The sequence below is a fragment of the Neovison vison genome, chromosome 2 (assembly GCF_020171115.1).
Source record: "Neovison vison isolate M4711 chromosome 2, ASM_NN_V1, whole genome shotgun sequence".
NCBI lineage: Eukaryota > Metazoa > Chordata > Mammalia > Carnivora > Mustelidae > Neogale > Neogale vison.
Window position 1 is genome coordinate 76,175,010 of NC_058092.1, and position 17,832 is coordinate 76,192,841.

At 41.3% G+C, this 17,832-nt stretch overlaps 1 protein-coding gene and 1 long non-coding RNA gene across 2 annotated transcripts in view; one reads left to right on the forward strand and one right to left on the reverse strand.

The window, feature by feature from the left end:
• The window catches only part of LRRC8B (leucine rich repeat containing 8 VRAC subunit B), a 66,361-nt gene that overhangs the window by 18,208 nt on the left and 30,321 nt on the right, over nt 1-17,832 (forward strand). The gene's annotated exons all lie outside the window — the stretch shown is intronic.
• On the reverse strand, nt 277-13,276 carry LOC122900177. The gene is made up of 4 exons (XR_006383192.1): nt 13,150-13,276; nt 11,963-12,155; nt 4,359-4,474; nt 277-1,741 (listed from the first exon to the last, which is right to left on the reverse strand). It is a non-coding gene; the product is annotated as an uncharacterized LOC122900177 (long non-coding RNA).

Consider the following 17,832-nt stretch of genomic DNA (forward strand, 5'->3'; position numbering starts at 1 on the left):
AGTCTCAGAAGGAAAGATACGCTTTTCTATTTCTCCCAGAGTTAATTTTGTTCATTCTGAATCCCACCTGATCCCACCTGATCTATCACATTCCCATTTTCCCTGTTAAGGACTTAATGTTCCCTCCTACATTCAAGATCTAAAGCAGTAATTTTCCTTGTTTTCAAGTCACATGACCAAACATTCCTCATTTGCAGATAATGATGTGTATTAACAACATGCTCTATCAATTACAAACCTATTTTTACATGTGTAACTGCATTCAATTCTGACAGTCCTGTAAGGGAAAGAGGGAGGATGGCTGCAGTTAATTCCTATTTTATGGGTGGGCTTGTAAGTCACTCAGACCCAAAATAATGGACAAAACAGAAGGGTGGGGACAAGAACGCAGGCCTTTTAACTCCACATCCAGTGTTATTTTTGCCTTGTCATACAGTGCCAACATACCCTGGTCTGTGCTATGAGACATTTCTCGTAAAAGGAATTATGTCAATATACTGTATAAAACTGTGCAACCAAATGTAATGCTCTTTATTATTCTTTAGTTCTTTCCCTTCTAAGCATTTGTTATTGCTGTATATGTATGCTGGGAGAGGTTTCCTGCTTTCAAGGCTAAGGACGTTGTTGTAAGTGAACAGTTTAAGGGGTAAGGAACACAAAGAATAGCAACAAAAGCGATGTCCCAACGTGACATGGCTAAGTGATAAGTTCAGTGGAAACGACGTAGGAGGTTAGACCTGAGCTGAGCCTTGCAGGATGACATAGAATTAGGAAAGATGGGGATGGGAAGAGGAACTGTCTAAGCAGAGGTGTGCAGGGAAGAATGGCTGCAATACTGAAATAATTGTGGATGAAATGATATATCCACAAGGACTCAAAATAATCCTGGGCGTGGGTGTGATAGGAGTTGATAATTGCTGAAGCTGAGTGAAGGATACATTGGGGCTTCCTTAAACAATTTTTGATACTTTGTATGTGTTAAGAATTATGTTCCTATTAAAAAGTTCAAAATACAAAAATCGTACAGAAAGTGGGTCGGCTGGCCTACCTGGAATGAAGGGTTTGTTCAAAAGCATAGTGGGGAAGGCAGTTGGGTATCAGATTTGGTAGGAGAGGGTACTTGTGATTCTACCCTGTGGAGTGTGGGTGAGTACTGATCGACGCTAGACTTCGTCGACTGGACTTGAGTCTTAGCATGAGGTCAAGGTGGAGTTGAAGTACAGCCTGCCATCCTCATCAGGGATGGAAGGATGGCCGCAACCCACTTAAATCTGGGTTGGCCCCACTCCATCTCATCTGGTATATTCAGTTCTGAAAGGCACATTTAAAGGGGGCTTTTTACAAACCCGAGTTTCCATGGTGGGACCCCCCAGGGACAGAGGAATGTCTCACATCTTGTTGAGAATCTTGCTAGAGGAACACTTCATTAACTTGAAGCTTGTCTACCTGGAAGGGACTTATTTTCCCTTCTGTCAAGCCCCTCTCCTACCCTTTTTCTTTCTCGCTCTCCCCTCCTTTCTTGTGGGCCTAATAGTGGGCATTTAAAAAGAAATAAAACCATTACTATGATTCTCTAGTAATTGAAGGTATGTGTGTGTGGTGGTGTCTAATCTGAAAACAGATTTTAATAGCAGACGGAGCTGTACACAGTGGCTCTGAACCATTTGGAAAGGCGGATGCTTTACTGTAGCTTCTGAAACAAAGTTCCTTCTTCCTTCCTGTTTATAATGTTTCTCTGCCGCTGAGAAGAAAAGAGGAAAGACATGTCAGCCATTTGGAGAGTTGGTAATATTAAGGAATTATTAATCATTTGGATATGATTCAGTGGAATGCTAAGCAGACAAGAGTCCACTGCTGTATTTTCAGGAACTTCTGTAAGACAGCTGTTAAACACAACCATGAAACAATTGTAGAAACATAAGATATTAAAATGAACGTGACATTCAAACTCATCACTTCCTAATGATTTTACTATACTGTGCTGTTATCCACGCCCCTAAGATTACTTATGTCTCCTGTATCTGCATCACACAAGTCCCATTTCACGGTGTCTGCACACTTCTCAGTCCCCCCTTCAGTGCTGTCATGTTAATAGCTTGAAAGGGGCTGTGGTGGGAATAGTTAGGCCTTTTGAAGTGGCAAAGACTGTGAATCAGGCCTCTTCTTCCCCCGTGGAGAACGGATTGTTGAATACGTACCAGCACACTGGGTATGAGTATGGTGTTCCAGTTGGATGTTTTAAAGACTCTCTACCTTTTAGAGATAACATTCTGAAATAGGATAAACTATGATCTCTAGAATTTGTTTCAAGTAATCCAGTGAGGGTGAATGTTTTGATTATTGTATCAGAGGGGTGGGCACATTGGCCTCCTTATACCCTTCTCTTTACATTTATGTATGTTTAACATTCTCCATAATAAAAAGTCAAAAACAACAATTAAGGAATGCTACAATAAAAATAGATAAGTTGCTTGTACCCAGTCGATAGTCTGGTACCCGTCGGCCCCTCAAACTTTGATGGCAACATTCCTTTGATAAAGTATTGTTCTCTAATTGTAGAACACTATTTGTAGCTGGTTCACATAGATCACTGAGTTTAAATGGCTGTTTCTCATGAAATAAAATCAAGAAATCATGACATGCTATTTGCCATACCCATGAGGACGGAGGAATCCAGGAGAACCCTCCCTAGGACACTGAAAAGCTCTCTTTTCATGGGGGGTGGGGGGATGCATTTGTTGGATTGCAATCCTGTTTGCAGAACCAGTGGTACAAATAGGAGGAAATGAATCAAGTTATTGCTCAGAGGGCTACTTCAGATTACATGACAGCTGTGTACCCTGCAGATTTATTTTCAGTCTAGCTAGCTTGAGTCATTGCTCAAGAAAGGAGTGCTGTCAAGTGAATTGTCTTCTGTGCAGATGATGAGAGCCTTTCTAAACATTGCCTCGCTGATACACGTGATGTGTTTAGAATTGTTGGCCTATAAATTCAATTAGACCCAAGCCAGTGGCTTCAGAAGCATAGCATAGGTCACATACTGACCGCATTTCACAAAGAGTACACACAGTATATTTCCTTGCACATATCTAGACATCAAATGGAAAATGTGTAATATAGCTTACATAGAATATATCTCTTTTCCCCTAAGTTTAAAGTCCTTTTCACTTCATTCTTAATAAGAACTTAGATTATGGTAATAGCTTCTTCTTGTCTTTGTGTAATAATTCATACTAACTCAATCCAGTTGACCAGAAAAAAAATTACTATGAGTGAGGGAACACAAGTGGTCACTGTGATTGTCCCGTCAAATGGCGTGGTGAGGAAATTACTATGTTTTATAATGGGTGTAGGGAAAGACAGTAAGAACCTTGAAGAGAAACTAGAATATCTGTGTCATTATTTTAAGTTATGTGAGTCTCTGGTCCATGTGGAAAGACAGACCTAGACTGTTCTGTAGGTTTAACCACGGCCGGAGGTGGAGGGGTAGAATCACAGTGTCAAGCAATGAAAACAACAGATGTACACTCAGGTAATCCGGGTCAGAATACCAAAAGGAAGCCTAGACTGAAACAGGAATCAAGATCAGGAAACCAGAAGTGAGTGCAGCATGGGTAGGACAGAAACCATGACTCATCCTCCTAAGACAGAGCTGGACAGAGGGGTCACCTGGGGCACCTGAGACATTTTCAGACCTGGCTGCAGTTTTCCCCATGTTAACTCCTTTGCATCCACAACCTGCAGTACCCTCTGGGGTCCCACCATGGCATAAGTCCTGAAAGAATTTCTTCAAAGTCTATAAATAGAAATCATGGTTCAAGATTAAGTTGAAACTTGCAGATTGAGACATGAATGCTAAGGGAAAACACATGTTAAATTCTTCAAGTATAAGAATCGCAGGACTATGATTGATTCACTCCATGATAATTTACCAAGCCCCTGCTATCTGGCTAAGTGCTGACATACCTCAGTGCACCCTCCAGGTAAAAGCCCTGTGTTCTGGGAGCTTACTGCCTAGTGGGTAGATCTAGACGGTAGACTAAATAATTCTATAGTACATTAAATAGAGATAAATTAGAGAAAAGCAAAACAGGAAATATTCTCCAGAATTAGATTTCCCCAAGGATACATTTTTCAACTCTATCAAAGCTAGCAAAGATTGATAGTTACAAAGGTACAAATCATACCACATCTGGAATTCCTTCGTGTTTCTATTAACTCTGTTGATAAACTAAATATATTCACTGTTTTTACCACCAGTAAGTTTAGAACACAAATGAAAGGTGAAGTACCATAGGAGAGGTAGCAGCTTTTTTTTTTTTTTTAACACTGAAGTAAAATGAAATATATACACTTACATATTTTGTGAGAGAGTTGGCAGTTCATGATCAGGAAGACAATGGAGCCCTTACAATAAGGAGGCTTTGATTACTGTCAGGTGTCTTTGATTACTTCCAATCTTGTTTACCTCCAGCTGGACAGACAAGTAGAAGCCATTTAGAAAGGAATGTATAAGTGAATTTTTTATAGGAGATGGACCAGACTACCTTAAGTTTTTTATTTTAAATATTTTTTTCCAAGTTACCAAGCTTTTCAACCCAGTATTAGCCAGAGTCAGTGCCAAAAATGTGCAGTGTAACAAATTCATTTATGTGTCCTCTTCTCCCTAGAGTGTACTACAGACTTAGGGTTTTAAAAACCACACTCAGCAGTCTCCTCCACAAATGTTCACAATTGACCCTTGGCCAAGACTAGGGTGGTCACTTGTCCTTGAGCCCTGGGAGTCCTGAACATCTAGTCTGCCACCAGGGCCTTCTGAGCAATACCTGAGTAACCCAAGAATCCATGTCCATAAGCTGTCTAGTACCTGCCTGAAGGTGCTTAAACGTGTTTCCTTTTATCCCCTCTCCTCTTCCCATCTAGGCACATCTTAGTTCAAACCTTCTTTCTTGTTTTACCTCTTCAGTTATTGATCTGGTACTCTACCCACACTGTGTATTTCCCCTTCTAATGAATCCCCCATGCTCCCACCAAAGCAGCAAATTCTAGATTTCTAAACTTAAAATTTGACACTCACCAGATCATGTCACCCCCTTGCATAAAACCCCTCATTGACTCCATGACATGGTGCCCATGTCTCTTTATGACCTGACCCCAAATGTCCTTTTGTCTTACCTTCCTCAGCTTTCCAACGGTCTTCACTCTTGAGACCGATATTCAGTCAAAACTTATCTATGCCAGACCCCTTATAAAGGTCTGAAACCTTAAGTAGGTTAATAAATTATCCTTGATTTAGAACGAAAGTGAAATTCATGGGCTTGCTCATTGGTCTTCTAGTGAATATTGGAATAATAACTAGCACTTGATGATTAAAGCCTTTTATCAGCCCAGCTTGATTCCTCTTTCCTGTCCCCATTTCTCCCACCAGCCAGTATTTGTCAGGTTTTCTCTCATAATAATAAATTCCTTCATCCCTGGTCATTTTCACTGACACTCCCCTGTTGTCTTTGCTGCTTAGTTACTGAATTACTGCAGTAGGATCCTACCTGGTTCCCTTGCCTTCATTCTGTCTCGCTTTCTTCTCCTGCCCCTGTATCTCCTGTGCTCCCCATCCCCAGGTTAGTCTTCCTGAAACATGGCTTGCATTCTGTTTTAGAATCTCTCATGGTTCTCTTCTGTGAGTCAAGTCAAGCCATACTCTTCATTCTGGAACCTTCATCCTAAAGGTCCTCACTAAGTCCCTTATTTGTGAAGTCCTCTCCCTCTGACTGTGAACATTCTCTCCTCAGTGGGGCTTGCTGTCTATTGCTCTTAACTCCAGACCTCTCTGTTCTTGCTCTTCACAACTTAAGTTCTTTCTCATCCAGCTCCTGCCTATCCCTGCAGGTTCAGCTCCAATCACCCAGGCTGCTTTCTGTAGTCCCTCAGCCATAACTTTGTTGACCTTTGTACAAGGCAGCTTTGGATGGTAGCAAGAGCACAATGGTTGGTGTCAGTTATTGGATCAAGCTCAGGTTCACAAAATGTGGCTTAAGCAGCTTGTTCTTTCCTCTCTGAACTGGTATCCTTATCATATAGTCGAGCAAACAATTTAAATGATTTATGGGGGAAAACATGCTCCATAAACTTGAAAGCATCATGCAGATGTCTCATTGTTGTTTCAACTATATACCATTTGTAATATATTTTGATATTGTTTGATGTTGATAATGTATTTTCCTGTTGCCTAATCACTTAGTGTATATTTCCCATCTTCCTAACTTTTAAGCGTATTTTAAGGGTAAATGTAAGATGAAATACAAAAATGAAATGAATTCTCGTTTACCATTATTCCTTCTTTTCTTATCCATCCCACACCTTGGCAAACATTTAATAAATTTTCCCATCAAGAGAATCCAGTGAATAAAAGTGTGAAGTTTCAGGCACGGTAGGAAAGAATAGTATTTGATACAGGGAGAGACAGAGAGAGACAGGAAGAAAACAAGGTGACTGGAAAGAAAGAACCCATCTAGGGAATTGGCCTGCCTCTTCTTTCTGACTTCTTTTGTGGGTCCATGGACAAGCTCAAGATTCAACTCCCAGGCTCTCTCTGCAAATTTTTTGTACCCAAGCAGTAGAGCTGCCTCACTTTCCTAAGAGTAACATTTCTAACACTGAGTAGGCTCTCAAATGTTTGTTGAATTCACTACCCAAATAATCTTCCTACTGTCACACATCCATGTGCACACACAGTATGTTTCTGTGCACATGTGTACATACCAATGGATTTATCTATCCCTGCTTGTAATTACTCACATTTCTCCTCTCTTTTCAATTCCCTTGGCATGAATAGTAGGAGTGTGTCTGCCTCATCTGTAGGGTGCCACTGACACTCACATTTGCAATGTGTTTGTGCAATGATGGGAGTCCCTGATCACTTGATAAAGCCATAGGTACTTCCAGGAACTATTTATTTAAATCGCTAAGAAGTGTCCAAAAATACAGCATTATAAGATTAAACTTATTCAAATCATACTTAAAATTAATAAGAATGAAGAAGAATCATCACCACATAAGAGCTCATTTTTGCACGAGTATCTTCTGGCCCCTCTCCCACTGGTAATTTCCTGGAAACAAGAGAGAGGCTGGTGGAGTGGTGGAGTTTCTGATTCAGCTTAGTGTCCAGCTTCGAAGAAAGCTATCAGCTGGTAACTCTTACTGGATTACACTCTTCTTAGACTATAAAAATAACCATTAGGTACTCATAACTCTTCCAATGCCTGTGCCACCAAGTCTCAGTACTCAGTTAAAAAACAATCAGACAGTAGAATACGGTTTCTCTTTTCAGGGAATTCCTAATTTGTGGAGGATAAGGGAATGCTAGGAGCCCCAGCAACACAATTAGGAGAACTGGGATTTTCTCCATACCTTAGAAGCCAGGGGTACCTTGCTTTCTTCTCCTGCCCCTGTATCTCTTGTGCTCCCCACCCCAAATCATTAAGGATTTGTGATTGTTTTGTTTCAGAGTAGATTTAGTGGCATGGAAAGTGCTCGCTTAAAACTGTGTTCTCTGGGGCACCTGGGTGGCTCAGTTGGTTAAGCGACTGCCTTCGGCTTAGGTCATGATCCTGGAGTCCCGGGATCGAGTCCCACATCCCAGCTCCATGAGGAGTCTGCTTCTCCCTCTGACCTTCTCCCCTCTCATACTTTCTCTCTCAAATAAATAAATAAATAATCTAAATTAAAACAAAACAAAACAAAAACAAAAACTGTGTTCTCTGCTCACCAGGCGGGCAGGGTGAGTGCTCACATATCAGATGACTCAGCCTGGCTACAGGACAAGACATCTCCATAGAATAGCGGGGAAATTGCGGAACAACAAAGACTTATGCTTTTAAATTCCTCTTATTGCTGCTTTAATTAAATTGAAGTTTCCACAGGAAAGGACTTTCAAGCAAATTTTAACAGTGCCTTAGCTAATTCCAATGCATTCTTTCATTTTACTTGGCTTTCACAATGTGATCATACTTGGTTTCACTTCCTGTTGTGTCCACACAAGCCTGTTGTTGCTGGGAAATATTTAAATGAAGCATTTGTGAAAGAAGAATATGGTTTTGTCATGGATGAAAGCATTTGGGTTTGATTTTGATTTAGTTCATGTAGTAATTTTTATAGTAAAATTTCTGACGCCTGAACTGGCCAGTCAGTTGCCCAAAGAAGACTTAGAAAACAACAACAAAAAAAAAAAAAACAAAGAAACTTTTGGCACAGAAGTTAATTAAGTTACCTTGTAGTAAAGTCATCTACAGAACGGTTTGATTAGGTTGTGGTTGTGAAACAAATGAAATGTTGGCCCATAATTAGAGTAATTGTAACTTGATTTTAAGCAGAGGCTTGATTGCATGGTGAGTGACATAATGCCTAAGGACTCTTTCAGAAGGGCCCAGTATACTCTTAAGATGATGGCTTACTTATGGTGTGTTTCACATGGCTCCTAGTCTGTCTGGCACCATTTTGTGTGTGTTTTAAGATGACTCTTCTTGTGTATGACAGCATTGCATGAAGTATTTGATTATTAATTCTAAAAGTGATGTTTTTACCCCAAAGTATCTGATTTCACCAAAGCATTCAGGTATTACCTAATGTTAAAAACAAACAAACAACAAAAAAAAAACAAGCAAAAAAACAAAACAAACAAACAAAAAAAACGACTGATCAAATCCATTTCTCTTTTGAAAATACCAGTGAAACAGGAAAAGTCTGCTCCTTCAAAATCTAACTGTTTTGTCCAGGTACGTGATTTGACCCACTAATCAGAAAGTTAAAATGTTTTGTTAGGTTGGCTCTACACTCAGCGTGGAGCCAGACGTGGGGCTTGAACCCCTAACCCTGAGATCAAGACCTGAACAAGATCAAGAGTCCGATGCTCAACTGACTGAACCACCCAGGTGCCCCTGAAAGTTTAGTTGTTTTAAGCATAACTGTTTTTCTACTTGAGATTTGTATTGTGCAGTCCATTTATGTTTTATTTTATGGGGTGATCAGATATATACCCTAATATAGATGTAGGCTTCCTGTTCTTGTTGTCAAACCCCCCACAATGAATCCTTCCTGCTGCTTTCAAGTTAATTTCCCTAATACACACTAATATGCCTTTAAATGTCTTTTTCCATCATTCCCCTGCTCAGATGCCATCAAGTGTTTCCTCCTGGTTATATGATCAAATCTGAATTACTTTCTGCTCTCATAAAAATATTTGGCTGTTGATTCTAAAAGTGATATTAAACTGACATAAAGTGGCTCTAAAACAGTCATTTCTCAGGTGCCTATCATGCATGAATAAGGCCTGAATTATGTCTTGAAAAGTTCTTAGCTTGACATTGGAGACTTTCTTTACTATTTAACCCTAATCTACTTATCTCCATCAGTATATGTCTCCATCAGTATATGCCTCTTCACTAACTCCTAAAATTCACCTTGGCATCCTTCTACCTTCTTGATTTGTTCCTCCATACCTCCACACCTCCACATAAAATACTTTGTGCCCTATTTTTAATTCTTGTCCCTTTGCCTCCCACCTCGATAAATCTTAGGCATCTTTCTTGGCCCACTCATAACTCCTATGCAGTAACTATTATGCCTTTGGTATATACTGCTCTACAATGCAACTGTAATCCTTTTGAGCTTTCTTGTATTCATGCTTCATTTCACTAAAGCATGAAATATCCTATCACAGCTTTCTGTTGGGGTCCCGTCTGTTGGTGGTACATAGGGTCCTCTTTATTTCTACATCCCTTCAGCTAGCAGCAGCTAAGTTGTGGCCTTCCCTGAATGGGTAAGTCTTTCCACAACAAAAACAGATGGTGTTGTCAAATATGAATGGAAAAATATTATTTCTTGTGTGTGGTAAGGGAAAGAAAAAAGGACAGAGGAAAAAAAAAAAAAACACCATTAGCTTTCTTGGCACAATCTTTCTGCCTTTCAAGTTTGGTTGCTAAGAAATAACCGTAGATTCATTTGCTGGGTACAAAGGAGAAACTTAGGTCACTAACCCAGAGACTGTGCTTCTTAGGCAGCTGAATTTGTCACTGAGCCAGACAAAGCCCTACCCTGATTTAGAAGTCATGTGTTACACTTCCAGATGGGGAATGTGACTTTTGTCTCTCGAGAAGCCATCAAAACTCTAAAGTTCCCAGAGGGAACATGATTTCCCTGCTTTGCTAACACCAGATGAAGCTACAGGGCCCTGTTGAGTTCTGAAGCCCAAAGCCAAGCCAGTGTGCAGAAACAGTCCATCACCTTTGCAGTGTAAGCATTCTACCTGATTCCTATTTGTTCTTTGTAGGTTCTTGTAGAAACCTGACCTTCCTCTGTCACTTCAATATGCCCTGAATGACCTGAAATTATTCTTAATACCATGGCTGAGCTGAATCTTTCTTCTTTGCTGATAGGGCTTGAATCTGCTAAATGACTCAGGGACCTTTGCATGTCAAGTGGAATTTGGAGAATTGAGGACGCGATAATGTGGTGATTGTAGGAAGTTGCTGTGATCTTTGTTCCAGGCAACGGGTCTAGTTTTAATTCTCTCATTCATTCATTTAATGTTTAATAGCAGCTTCTGACTGTAAAAACATGGGGGGGGGTGTTAGATAACAGCATGACACACAATCAGACCTCCTAGACCTTATAGTTCAGTGGGAGAGAAATAAACTTGTAATTGAACTGCATGAAGGTGTGTGATAAGCACCGTGAGCATGAGAGAGAGACTGAAGGAGCTCGTTGTGGTGGGCTTGGTCAGAATGGTCAGGGAAGGCTTTCCTTAGGAAGAATGTCTGTAAGTCATTAACTCTGGAAATCTGTGGCTTAAATGACTGTCCCAGTGGGGCGCTGAAGGTGAGTTTGATCTTCTAAGTGAACTGCTTTGCACTCTTTCAAATGGCAACAATTTCGAATGAAAATGAGCCCTCAGGTGTTACTGTTCTTATGCAGTGCTGTGCTACACACTGTACGTGCTACAATATTGTATCTGGTCTTTGCCCCTCGTTCCCGGCACAGTGTTAAAACCCTTGAAATCTCCCGATAGGGCATCCTTGGTTACTCATAATGTTCCCCCCTCAGCCATACCTGAGGTTTTTTTTGCTAATGAGGTGACTCTGGATGGGCCCACGGAGGGCTTCAGGTTGGGGGCTAGTCACCAGAGGAACCAACAATGGGATTAGAGGGTTGGAACTTTCCATCTACCATCCCCAACCCCGACCTCGGGGGAGGGGGAAGGGCTGGAGATTTTTCATTGCCAATGGCCAGTGACTTAACCAACCATGCCTATGTAATGAAACTTCTATAAACACTCTCAATGATAGGGTTTGGGGAACTTCCCAGTTGGTGCTTTGGAGGTTGACATATTCAGACCGGGCATGGAATCTGAATTCTACCCTCCCTCCCCCTCTCCTACCAAGACTACCACCAAGTACCATGCCCTAGACATCTCTTCTATTTGGCTCTTCCTGAGTTGTGCCCTTTACAATAAACCTGCTGGTTTATGTTTTCCTGAATTCTCTGAGTCATTCAAGGGAGTTATCAAACTTAAGGAGGGGATTATGGGAACCCTTGGATTGCTAACCAAGTCAAACAGAAGAGCAGGTTGTCAGGGTCCTGGGACTTAGGACCAGTGTCTGAGGTGGGGTCAGTCTTGTGGGACTGAGCCCTTAAACCTGTTGGAGTCTTAGGCTGACTCGAGGTAGTATCAGAACAGGACTGCGTGGGAGGGCACCCACATGGTGTCAGAAAAAAGACATCTCACCGTGGTTACATTAAATATAAACCAGATATTTTTCTGCTTCAGCAGAGGAGCAAATGGAAATCAGTGATTCTGACCAGGAGCCATGGCTGAGCTGCAAATGTGAAGCACTGCTTTAACCCCAAGATGAACTTGGACTTTACCAGAAACACAGATGCCAGAAGAGCTTGCTCTTTCAAAACTGACCTGTTTCTCTGCTCATGCTCTTGCTGGATGCTTCACTCTTCCCATACCTTCTTCCAGGAAGAGATAAGCAATGTCAGCTGATTGGAATGCTCCAGAAGGCCTTCTCTGGCCTGGGCAGATAGACATGGCTGCACTTTGTGGGCACGGAGAGCCGGAGGTTGTGGGTGTTATGTCATCTTTTCTTCTTTTCTTTCTTCAACAGACAGAATATAAATGGCCCATTATTAGTGCATTATTGCAAGGTTGGTTTGGAAAAGAATTTTTTACATTCGCTGTTGTCTTCTCATTGCACAGTTGTATGTTTGGACTACATATATCTGCCTGGACCCCTGAGCCTTTTGGAAAAATCCCTTTTGACTTTTTTAGTGGGACTTAAATGTTAGGAGGTGTCAGTGACATTGTGACTCTTGCTGCTTTGTTTCCTTGGAATCAAAGTGGTGTAAATAACGCTCACTTCATGGCTTGTTTTGTTTTGATTTAAGATAATATTCCAAGGCCAAAGGTATCCTCTTTTAAAATTACTTTACCAGAAAAAAATAAAAATAAAAATAAAAAAGACTTTCTTTATAAGAGACCACCCTTATATTTATATGCCATTTTAATGATTCCAAAGTACTTCTGCAATATTTATGTTACCCCCAATATCAACCTTTGGGGCCTGTATGATTGTCCACATTGTAAAGGTGAGGACTCAGGCCTGGGTTGGATAAGGTGATTTGCTTAAGGGCATGCAGATGGTGGTGGAGGCAGGCCGGGGACTCCCAAGTACACGTTTCCCACACTGCAGCCACGGAAGAAAAGCCCCTGCCTAATTCATGGCTTGTGCGCTGAATGAAGAAGTGAGGTTTCACTTGATGAGCAACAGGGCCCCAGCAGTAAGGGAATAAGAAATATAAAAATAAATTAAAAATTGGGTGGTTTACACTTACCTGATGCAACTCCAGGACATTTAGAGGGCAACACATCAGCAGAACAAGCAATCACTCTATATCCCAGAACTGACTGCCGTAGCAATGACTGCTGCTGCCCAAGGAGGAGAAAACTGTAAAAATGCCCGGTCTCTGGGAGCATAGATACCGGTAACATGTAGGTAGAAACAGAGCTAAAGGCTTTAAAAATCCCTTCTCACAGCACTAGTCCCATGACACAGGCAGTGTGAGCTGGAGTTAGGGGGAGGGGGCGCCTACCTGACTTGTCGGTTGGATGAGTGCCCACAGTGAGCCACAGGGTGAAGTATCCTTTCTTCCTAGTCCGGCTAGTCCCAAGTGAGTGATGATCACAGAATATGTGACCCAGTCAGCCCAGCCTTTTGGAGTCAAGCCCTCACATTCTTGAGAAGAAGTAGCAAGAACCAATAAAACGGCAGAAGAAGCTGGATAGCATTTGTTCCCATCACATTCCATTGCCAGACCTCCCCACCCCTCCCAGTGATATTATTTTTACTTTATAATAACAAAAAAAAAAAAACAAATGGGGAAGGTTTGATATGTTTTAGAAAGGGCTCCCTGACTGCAGTTTGGAAAGGGGACCAAGGAGGGCAGGAGAAGAAAACATTTCGGTTGTCTTCCACAAAGATTCAGCAGGCTCCACCCAAGACAGTGGTGGCAGGGCTGCAGAAGGGGCTAGTTTAAGACAAAAACAGGTAGATTTGAGAGAATAAAAGGAAAGAAGGTTTGGGGCAGGTGCCGGAGCTCTTGATGTTGCTATCAACATTCAGGGACCCAAGAAATGTGGATTGATTTGGTGTGGGTGTGGGCAGAAGTGGTGGGTTTAGGTTGGGACATGCAGGTGTTTCCGCACATCTCAGTGGATAGCCAGGAAGCTGTTTAGGAGACGATTTTGAGGCTCAGAGTTAGAGAGCAGGGCTCACCGTGTCTTTTGGGGGATCCCCTACGTAGAGGTGGTGGATGATATTTTAGGGTAGGGGATTTCACTTGAGGAACACCTGTGCATGAACAGAGAAGCTACTGGCCAAGGACTGAATCCTGGTGAACCCCAGTGCCCCAGGGACGGATCTGTATTAGGCCCCTTACATGGTTCCCAGTTACCTTTTTACCTTCATTTAAAATCTGTGCTCTTGTTACTATGCTTGACCCAATGACCTTCTTTTCTTGCTGTGACCCACTTTTACTCTCTTTTTAGCAAGATTGATGTATTAGTTGCCAATCATAGACCATTCATTGCTCTCTTTGTCTTTGAGTTCATGTTTTCCCTGGTGCTGTCACCATTTTTTTTTAAATCCCTGTTCAATTCTTGCCACTCCAGAGGAGTCTTTTCAGATTAAGTGTCCCCCAGCTCCAGCTGCAATTAATCAACTCAGAGAACAGTGGGATGTTGGAAGTGGAGGGTCTATCGATCATTTGGCTTTCCCTCCAACGTGACAAGTAAGGAAAGTCAGGTCAAATGAGGCGAGGTGACTCATTCAACATTATACTGTCAGATCACTGGAAAGCAGGGAGTAGAAATTGAGTCTCCTGACACCTAGTCAGGGGTTCTTTCTGTTAAGCCATGCTGCCTTATGGTTTTGATTCTTCCCTCTGCCACTGTCATGGTGAGTTTCCTTCATTTGAACATCCAATCTCATTCCTGCATTCGCTCGTCCTCGTCCAGTATAGCCCTCCGGAGAGGCAGAGCAAGGATTTCTCTTATTAAATTGGCTCTCATTTGCTCATTTGATATGGATCATTACTGCTACCCTCTTGTGCCTTGGATGGTCATTTCCACTCCACATATCCAGAGCCCAAGGAAGTAACAAGGCAGTCCTACAAAAATGAGTTCATAATTATGAGAGCCTCAGGAATTGATTGATTGATTGATTGACTGGTGGGTGTTATGTGCCCAGTAAGAATGTCTGCTATCACCAAGGGAAAGGGTTATGATTGCTCTTCTTTAATTGCTTCCCAACACACACGCCATCTCTCCCTCCACCCACCCTACCTGGCATCTAACCCCTCTCCCCAGCCCTTCTTCACATTAGGCTATCCTTGATGCCTTCTGCTAGATTGGCCTCTTTTTTTTTTTTTTTTAAGATTTTATTTATTTATTCGACAGAGATCACAAGTAGGCAGAGAGAGAGAGAGGAGGGGAAGCAGGCTCCCTGCTGAGCAGAGAGCTGGATTTGGGGTTCGATCCCAGGACTCTGGAATCATGACCTGAGCTGAAGGCAGAGACTTTAACCCACTGAGCCACCCAGGCGCCCCTAGATTGGCCTCTTAATAAAAGATTAATAAGAGGCTCCAATACTTTTCAAACCCATAAAAAGTTATTGGTGATTTTTGTAAACATGTGGGTGCCTCAGTGGTTATTTGGGAGAAAAAAGAAAGGCCTCCTGTGTGTGCTTACCTAGATAGTCTCAAGAAGATTTTTGAATGTGTTAGCTTCATATATGGCTATTTCTGTAGTAGAGAAGAAGATCTGTGCCTTTTCTAGGCAAATTAGTAGGATCATTTTCTCTCACACAGCCAAATCCTTCTAATTCAAGGTAACAAACAAAACTGATGATTAAATAGTATTTATTATAATCTAGGAATTATAGGTAAAGTAAATTTGACACAGTAAATATATTTTTTATGTGTCAGTATGCCTTCCAGTACATTGGGGCCCACTGTATATTAAATCTGTGTAATCCATTTATGTTCATTTTAAAGCAGTCAGAATAGCTTTTGTTTTATATGATTATAGGGTTTTTGCGATAAAATACACATAACATAAAATGTAGCATCTTAACCATTTTTAAGTGTACAGTTCTGTGACATCAGGTTCATGCACACTGTTGTGCAACTGTGGATAGTAAAACATGGCCTTTGCTTGGGTGACATTGGTGATACCAGGCTTGCCTACAGTGTGAATCTTGACTGCGAAGACATGCACTGCATGAGAAGGAGGGGTAACTTATTTTTGCATCATCTTGTATTGTTTTGGCCTCACAGCACTTTGTCTTCCTTCTGGGCCATATATTAAATGATTGGGGTAAGTTACATTTATATTTCACAACACTTTCTAATAACTGGAGTCCTGTGATATATTGCAAAATCTGGCATGGAAATCACTCATTTAGGAGAACAGAACATTAGGAGAACAGAACCCCCTGACGTCCTAACTGGTTTTCCTTTACGAGCTAATACTTTAAAGCCAACCCTTAAAGGATTAATTTTAGATAAAGCTGTTACTCTGTTAATAAATTACCATTTTTGAGTGTTTACTTTGTACCTGCTGTTGTGCTAAGCATTTGATTTATGGTTACCTCATTTAATTCTCTCTCTCTCTCTCTCTCTTTTTAAGATTTTATTTATTTATTTAAGAGAGAGAGAGCAAGAGAAGGGAAGAGGGACAGAAGCAGGCTCCCCACTGAGCAAGGAGCCCGATGTGGGGCTCGATCCCAGGACCCTTGGGTCATGACCTGAGCAGAAGGCAGATGCTTAACTGACTGAGCCACCCAGGTACCTCCACCTTTTTAAATTCTTAAAATAACTGTATGGTCCCTGTTTTACAGATGAAAAAAATGGATACTTAGCTTATCTACCATTAGGCAGGTGGTAAATGACAAAGTTAGAGTTCAATCGGATCTAGCTATTCTGCTGTGCTCCCTTCCAGGCTTCTCTAACAGTCATACAAGTTTTCTAGTAAAAACTAGGCCTAACAACATAACCAACATATTAAAAGTAACTAATGTACTGAACACATGTGATACTTCTTTATTAAGTCTTTCAGAAAGAATGTCATTTGTAGGGGCTCTGATATTAATTTGTTTTGACCACATTTTAATAGGAAAGCCAAGAAGAAAAGCCTTGTAAAATATCTTAGACACAGATTAAGCCTCAGTTATTCCTCTTGTCATTATATTGCTGGAGGCATGTTTCTGTAAAAGTCTGTGCCTGTAGGATGCTCCCTTGCTCTGGCCATCTAGCATGTCAATCTTAATTATATAATAGAGGCAGGCAGGATGGAAGGAGCATTTGTTGATTCTGTTTCACAAGATGGAATACTGAGTAACAAGCTGGGAAAACTATATTAATCTGATTTTCAGATTGTGTCTTTTAGTACCCCTAAAAGATAGATTGTAGATTTTTTTAAGAGAGAGATGCACATTCTATATAAAACTCCTTTTTATATAGTGCACTGGAGAGGCGGTGTGGCAGATGGCTCATAGAGTGGGTTGGTGTGAATTTGGGGTTCACTATGTGAGCTTGAGCAAGTTTCTTAATTTTTTCCAGTCCTCAACGTTCTCACCTTTAGTGCTGAGATCATAATACCTACCTCGCTAAATACACAGTAAATGTTAGCCTTCCTTTCCCATCTCCTTCTACCTTTTTAATTCTGCACATAGTTATTATAAGGATACCTTGTATGTTAGGTCCTGTCCAGTACACTATATTCTTCTAAAAGCTCTAATGGAGGAGGCAGGAAGGCATCTAACCATCTCTTTGTGATGCAGATTAATGATAGTGTAACAGAACTATCAGCATTCTCTAAATGCTAAAGAAGCATGAAGTATGGAACAACTACTTATTTGGTGGGTAGAATGGGTAGCAGCGTTCATTTTATTTTTTTAAAGATTTTATTTATTTGACGGAGAGGGACAGCAAAAGCAGGAATACAAGCAGGGGAAGTGGGGGAGGGAGAAGCAGGCTTCCCGAGTAGCAGAGAGCTTGATGCAGGGCTGGATCCCAGGACCCTGGGATCATGACCTGAGCTAAAGGCTGACACTTAACGGCTGAGCCACCCAGGCACCCCAGCAGCATTCATTTTAAACATCTTTTGTGTTTAATGGTCATTTAATATTTGGCGAACATTAAACCTTTATATTTTAGGGTCAGAAGTTAACTCAACCTAAACATTAGGCTGATTTTCAGTGCATGGCAATTTGATAT